The sequence below is a fragment of the Cryptotermes secundus genome, unplaced genomic scaffold, assembly GCF_002891405.2.
Source record: "Cryptotermes secundus unplaced genomic scaffold, Csec_1.0 scaffold160, whole genome shotgun sequence".
NCBI lineage: Eukaryota > Metazoa > Arthropoda > Insecta > Blattodea > Kalotermitidae > Cryptotermes > Cryptotermes secundus.
In genome coordinates this window covers 2,353,601-2,361,628 of record NW_019745080.1, presented here as the reverse complement: position 1 = coordinate 2,361,628, position 8,028 = coordinate 2,353,601, and the positions used below count along the sequence as shown (strand labels likewise).

Below are 8,028 nucleotides of genomic sequence, written 5' to 3'. Positions count from 1 at the left end.
ATATATATATATATATATATATATATATATGTGTGTGTGTGTGTGTGTGTGTTTATAAGCTGCATTTGGGTTGAAACACATCTAGCCGAAGGTCAGTGACTAGAAGAGTAAATGAATATGTTGAAGTTACGAATATTCTGAGCGGGAATCCGAAGGCAGAAGAGGGACATTTATTGAGAACAAAGCGTCAAAGTGACGACACCTGTTACATAGTGTCAGCAAATTTAATCTTTCCAATAAATTATCATATCGATATTCCATATCTTGGATAAATCTGCTGTGGCAGAGGACTGAAAATTGTCTCTGTATGCTCTCAAGTTTATCGGAGTCAGTAATCGTGAGAGTTCCACGGAACCGAAGCAAATTCGAGTTTAGATCTGAGCAAACAAAATATAGCATCGGTGGACTATCTAGGGTGGGAATAGAAAATGTTATTATGCTACTTAGCTAAGGTAACTCATGTCTCTAGGAGACCTCTGAGCAAAATTAGGCAACAAGTTTCCCGCCCAAGTAGTTTCCAATGCCTCTGGTAGATGGGGGAAATATCAGGTACCGAGGGCCGACCTCGTTGGCTGAACGGGGTTGATAGCACGCACCAGTACCGGTAGGGTATGGCGACAGTAGAAATTAAAGGGGACGCGCAATGGACCAATAACTGGTCTAAGTGCATTGGGAAACCCACCCCCTCTAATAATAATAATACAGCTCAAGTAATATCCTTGCATGTGAAACAAGAAAATCGATAAATGATGAAAATGAAGCTTGCAATCGATATTCACGCCCAAATCCTTAATACAGTCTGTTTGCAATATAAAGGAATTTCCGAGTCTCTACTGATAATTCAGAAAGTTCGTCTTCCTGGTAAAAGAGATGACACTAATTTTGCTGAAATTGGGCTTCATAAAATCTGCTGAACGACATTTATGTACAGTTACTGATATTTCTGAACACTATCGTCCTGTTTTTGTTGAAAACAAAACGTTTCGGAGACTGGATTCTATCTCCGTCTTCAGGTGGAACCTACTTAGTTGGGCCGAATGGGTAGAGCTAGTCCCTGTCTCCATTTATGCACACAATCAGTGCCTGACTGTAGAAGGAAGCAGTCACTAGGTGAACTAATTGTTCCATAGATTTTAAGCTCGTCAGAAAAAAGGAGACAGTTGTTATGACTAATTACGTCACATAAATCATTCATAAAATATTAAAAAACAGAGGCCCTGAAACTGATACCTGACGTACGCCCGACTCACGACAAGAGGCGAAGGATTAGTTTACAGGAGATTGTCTGTTTGTTACATACGTAACTGAGAAACCAGTCAAAGTAACCGGAAGTAATTCGTAGTTACTGTGTTTGNTGAAGAAAGCAGTCTTCTGGGATTTGGCACCGTGTATATGTGGTGTTAACCGACGTTTCGGAGGAACGTATCGCCTCCATCTTCAGGGTAGAAGAAAAAATATAAGAAATCTGCAAGCGAAGAGACCGTGAGAACCGGTAAAAGCAGACTGTGTCTGCAGACACAGTCTGCAGTCTCTTCGCTTGCAGATTTCTTATATTTTTTCTTCTACCCTGAAGATGGAGGCGATACGTTCCTCCGAAACGTCGGTTAACACCACATATACACGGTGCCAAATCCCAGAAGACTGCTTTCTACAGCCCTTTGTTGAACCGTGCCCACTTTTTCAGTTTCTTAATCTATACACAGACGGTAGAACTCCTTGGACGGAGGATCAGCCTGTCGCAAGGCCGCTACCGACACACAGAACAGCACAAACAGAATAAACGCACAAAGACATCCGTGCCTCGAGTGGGATTCGAGCCCACGACTCGGTGTTCGAGCGGGCGAAGACAGTTCATGCCTTAGACCGTACGGCCACTGATCTGCTACAACGAATATATGGTATGTCCAAACAGCCTACTGTGGTGACGGAATAAAATAAAGAAATATCAAAGAAAATTTACACTTAATCCGCGAACCACTCACGCTGAATAATATACGGTCCGGACATGACGAAAATATACAGAAGTACGTATATGGTGATTGCAGAGGAATTAAATTAGACGAGGCTGGTGAAGAAGTCCATACATTTTAGACCAGTGATCATTTTAGGTAAAAAAAAAAAAAAAGTAAATCTATCCCAGTACCAGGCCGTGAAGGCCCATAGGGTTGTGAGACGTTGAGGGTACCACATTGTCTAGACAATCGGCTGAAAGATGGCGGTAAGGTTGTCAGCCCTACGCGTCGGCCGCGCTTTACTCCCCAGGAAAATTAATTAATTCCTGGTACTCATTTCTGTTAGAGGCTGAGTAAACCCCAGGGCCTAGTGCGGCTAGAAGGATTAGGTCAGCTAAATAAAAATCAAATGACGAACTCGCGACCTTCCGACTTGTAGCGTAGCCCCTCAACCACTACGCTACCGCATGCCCCCGATCATTTTAGGTGCTGATATTTTTTGTATTGCTAGTGGGGTTGGACTAAGTCCCTTGTACTGTGGCCACTTCTGGCCTATTGTACCAGCCCCAGATGATAGGTGAGGGTGATTGTGGAGAAATTTGTGGAATGAAGATTGGCAGGGGAAACGGAAGTACTCGCAGAAAACCTGCTCCAGCGCCACTTTATCCACCACAAATCCCACTTGACCAGACCCGGGATCGAACCCGGGCCGCCTCGATGCGAAGCCAGCGACTAACCGCTTGAGCTATGGCGCGGCCTGTTACTGATATTAACTGAGGCATTAGAAGAATCTGAAGCATTTACTTTTCGTAATATTATACCATTGCTGATAACAATGGCCGCGCGGTCTAAGACATGAACCGTTTTCGCCCGCTCGAACGCTTGAGTCGTAGGTTCGAATCCCACTCAAGGCATGGATGTCTGTGTGCGTTTATTCTCTCTTTATTGTTCTGTGTGTCCAAGGAGTTCTACCGATTGTATATAGATTAAGAAACTGAAAAAGCGGCCAAGGTCCAAAAAATGGCTGTAGAGCAATAGATAGATAATACTGTAGCACTGAATGAGGGAGCTGTAGTTATTAGTTATAAGCACCTTTCCTTCGCGTCCGTAACTGGCCAGCTTAAGCCGATACAGACACCGGAATATCTGATGTGACTACTAGTGGCTGCATCACTTGGAACATCTGAGAATTACGTTAACAGAAAAAAAAAACGGAAAACGTAATAATAATACGAACACATTGTATTTCGAGGACGTCAGTAAGTCATGCTGCAACTAGGAAGCTAATAGAACTCTTCAAATAAATGAGCTTATACTTGAATTCACGTTACTTCTCCTATCTTCTGTGACAGCCCATATTTTTTAAGTTATATTTTCTCTGCCTGTTTACTGTCAAGCGTAAAATTTGCTTACATTTTCAATTCCCTTAACGGAAATAATATGACAACCGTTTCATTTGTGGAAAGAAAGCACTGGGCACTCAATTTCATTGCGACATGTCAATTTTTATGTCTTTCCATTCGTAAAAGTATAATATAAAAAAAGTTGTATCTCTGCTTAATTAGGCGCCATGCCATACCATCAGGAAGTGTTGTTATAACCTCAGGCATTCTTAACCTCGGTATAGTATGAAGGTGAATGATCAGCTTCAAACTCCGGCCGTTTCCCCCCCCCCCATTATTTATCAAATAGAAAGCTAGGTGGGTGCAACTTTCTGCCTGGACAATATGGAGAAGGCAGAAATCTCTTGCACTTCCCTGGAATCGAACACCGAATCATCTGCTGTCCAACCCTAAGATAAGTCGCTATACCCACTGAGCTATCTCAGCTCAGCTTTGACAGCTTACTGAAATTAAATTTTTCGGTTATTATTGAAAATACGATTTTATGTTATGAAATAAGTATTAAAATCTAAAAGGTTTGTCTCTTAATAGATTATTGGACCATAATGTAACTAATTTTCATATTTCTTACATTGATCAATATAATCTTTATGCAGACGCAATGAAAGCATGTGTGTGTGTGTGTGTGTGTGTGTGTGTGTGAATATGGTTACTCTTTAGTAATTAAACGTTGTTTCTCGTGAAGCCATTCATGTGCATGTTTCGTTGTTAGAATTTTAATTACTTTTATATTTAAGCATCCTGTTGCACTATACACTTCTATATGTAATAATACAAATGCCGTCGTGAATGCAACAATTTATTTGGTTTTAAATCTTTGTCTTTTCTTCCTCTACACTACATGTTTCGGCCGCAACCGGCCATCATCAGGTGTATTTTTCACTACGTAGCTGTAACACTGCACACAATCTAAAATCTAAAACACCAGCTTGTCATTTTTGTTTAAAATCTCGCCAACATACGCTCGTCAATTTGATTTTAGAATTCAATTTAAAATTTAAAATTCAAAATTTAAAGTTTTTAATCACAGGGATACCTGCTCTTGTCCACATGTGCTGCAGCGGCTGTTTCTTGTTTCCAGCACCGTTCATGTATTGTTCTGTGTGCAGGCTCCCTGTGTGTGTGTCTCTGCTCATCTTTAATACGCTACTCTAATACGCATTCCTCGTCTCCCCCATTCGTGCTACATATCCTGCCCACCTGATCCTCCTTGACTTCATCATTCTAATTATAGTTGGAGAAGAGTAAAAGTTATGAAGCTCCTCATTATGCAGTTTTCTCCAACCTCCTGTGACGTGATTTCTCTTCGGTCCAAATATTCTCTGCAACACTCTTTTCTCAAACACCCTCAGTCTGTCCCCCTACCTTAATGCAAGAGACCAAGTTTCACGCCCATACAGAACAACAAACAAAATTATAGTTTTGTATGTTCTAATTTTTATGTTCTTGGACAGCAGACGAGAAGACAAAAGGTTCTGGCCTGAATGGTAGCAATCATTGTTACTAAGTAGCCACTTATTTGTAAACGTCCGACTAATATCCTGCTCTATTTTCCTCGGAATACCAGCTCCTCAAGATGATACATGACACTCTTGCATGAATAATTTATAAATTTTACAAAATACTTGGGGCTGTGCTTAGCGCACTCACAACCAAATTATATTACCGAGTATTGAAAAGTAATTCAAAATACATGTCTCAAGAAACACATCTAAATAAATATTTTTCTTGAACTTGTCGTGATGACATGGACTATTGTTTTAGAACCATCTACCGGCAGAATTGGTACTACCTGCCACCAGCGCACGCGCAGTCATAATCACGACCAGCGCCATTAGGGTTTTATTGTACTGTGAGATATTCTTTCAGCTGTGTCGTTAAGAGAGATGTATGTGTGTTTAGGGACTGTAGATATTTTTCAATTATGAGTGTTATTCTACTTCCTGGAGCTATGTAAATATTTTTAAATAACGAGCTCCATGTTTATAAAAGTAATCATTCGCTGAAATGAATATGGCATAAAAATAATTGGAAATACGAAAACTGTATGTGAGATTGGACTAGAATTGTTATGCCGTGATTCATTTCAATGTTGGCTGTCATGAAGTGAATCCCCCTCTTTGTGTTACTGGCAGTGTACTCTAAGAGAGATCAGCATTTCAAAATTATTGATATTAATATTGCTCTTGGGTCTTTGCAGTACGGTTGCAGACAGTTTTGCCAACATTTCGGAGGTAACATTCTGTATCCATCTCGTATTAGTTCTTAATGATTCTATCTCCTGTATGCCCATGATTAATCTGTGTAAAATCACAATATAAGTGAAAATGTTCCATTTTGTTTTTCTCGTATATTCAAGTATCCATATTGCCAACACTATATCCTTAGTTCCTCTATTCCACAAAATATGGGGAAATACCCATTTAGAATTAAGGCAAAGATCTTAATGGTCGAAGACGGAGACAACGGTCACCTTCGAAACGTCGGCATCGCTCACCATATCCACGCGGCACAAAGACCCGAGACAAAATCAACATCCACAACGAATCACTAAGAACAACTGTAATCAGTCATTTCATGATTATTAACAGGCTACAGCTTTTATGCGTACCTATTTTTTTTATACAAATGGGAGTCAGTAAATAGGTCACAAATGGAAGTAAAACAGCTGCAATGGAACTAATAGGTTTTCTGTGTGTATCCCTAGGTGGCAGTACAGTTCAGCTTCATGACAATCTAGGTTGCAGACGTGCATACGCATATTCAGAGGCTGGTTTCAGTAGTCAAAATGGCGACCGTGCTTGAAGAGTGTTCTACCGAAGGGCAGCATTATATTGTGCGTTTTTTTTTTTTGCTGGTCAAAATTATTCAGTGCAAAGGATATTCATAAATAACTGTGTCCTGTTTTCGGTAGGAAGTGTTTGTCGCGTAAATTCGTTCACAAATGGGTGGCAAACTTATCGCTGATGGCGAAGAGCTTGAAACGAAAGTGCGGAAATGGCTGAGACAACATTTAAAAGACTTGGATTCAGCTGGTTTCTTCACACTGGTGAAACGATGGGACAAGTTATCAATGTTGGCCGAGGTTATGTCCTGAAATAAATGTTTTGTCTGTGTTCGAATATCACATATCTTATACGTTTGTATCAATTTGTGACTTATTTACTGACTGTCCCTCGGAGCATAGGATGATTTAACTGTGTAACTGTTATACTCGTAAACAAACTCTTCGAACACGGAATATTGTGGGATTCAGAAGCGACACAACTTATCCCTTCATCAATGCATATTCCACACGACCTTGAACGGTGATTGCCATGTTGATGTACAGTATCTATCTTCAGAAAACAAAGACAATTTAGCCCCGTTTGTGTTTCAAACATGACCAACTGTTCTCCCAAATCATGGCTCAACAGTATTCTATATCATGGCCACCTTAAGCATGCGCATTCGGCTATGAGAAATTCTGAGATCTGTCACTTCTGGCCCCTTCTGTATGCTTTTAAGCAAAAATTTCTCCTAAATAATGTAGCGTGTTCGAGTAAGAACGACCAGATTTAAAAAAAATATTATGGTTAAAATTTATCAAGCAACGGAAATGTAGTTTTCGCTATATGAAGACGAAACTCTGAAACTTTTATTCCTTTGCTGTTATACGAGCACACAAATGTGTACGCATGTGCCAGCATTGAACTACATCGAAGGGATCGCGAATGCCACTTGACAGTTACTCAGAAAATGGTATCAGACCAACAAAAGTCTGTGTGTGCGCGCGCGTGCGTGTGTGCGTGCGTTCGTGTGTATGTAATGAATGGCAGAAACAGCGCAAGTTATTTTTTTTCAATGAAGTTGGGAATGACTGATAGTAAAACTGCTCCTTCCTGTTCAACTGGCCTCCGCCATGTTCCCAGTGTCAGTTGGCGCGTGCGCATATCTGTGCGCATCGGTATTATGTATAAAACGTTTAAGAGTCTCTGTCTAGTATTGTAACTAGCAGTGGAAGTGGGGATTCGTTTTTTCCGAACCTTTGCCTAGCAAAGATAGGGGAGACAGACAGGCACGCAGACTGATAGATGGGTTGAGATGGTCTCAGGCACCATGATATACATACCAAGGTTTTTTGAAGATTTGTTCATAAAGGGGATTCACAGACAAGCAGGCACGCTGTGTTTGCTTTATAAAAACAGATAGGTTAATGCAGAGTATGGGAATAATCGCTGCTCAGTAAATCACTCTATGGCACAATTCCGAATTGTTTAATGTTGAAGCATGTGGTATATATGGTGACCAGTCTGATTCAACAGGTTTAAACTCTTTGAGCTTTATTATTCTACGGGTTTCCGCCATGTCGTCCATAATCCACTTGCACGTGTTTCGTACTTCTAGATGATAATTCGTTCTCATACCACATCGCTTATGTTTAGGCCTTTATGAACATATATGATGTAATTCACGTAAGTACGAAAAACAACTGATGCAAGGATATTTCTTACACGTACAAGCATCGGAAAGTCTTGTGTTATGTTGTTTCTTAATAAAAAAAAAGTCTTTTTGTCTTTGCAAGCCATCGATTACGCCTCGTTTGTCTTATGGAGCTTATCATTGGCATTAGATACACAATAAGGAACTGAGCAGTCATCTTAACGATTTATTTATCTGTATAAAAACATGGG

At 40.3% G+C, this 8,028-nt stretch overlaps 1 protein-coding gene across 1 annotated transcript in view; it reads left to right on the top strand.

Annotated features, from left to right (window-relative positions):
• The window catches only part of LOC111874856 (protein O-mannosyl-transferase TMTC1-like), a 514,456-nt gene that overhangs the window by 375,576 nt on the left and 130,852 nt on the right, over positions 1-8,028 (top strand). The window lies entirely within an intron of this gene.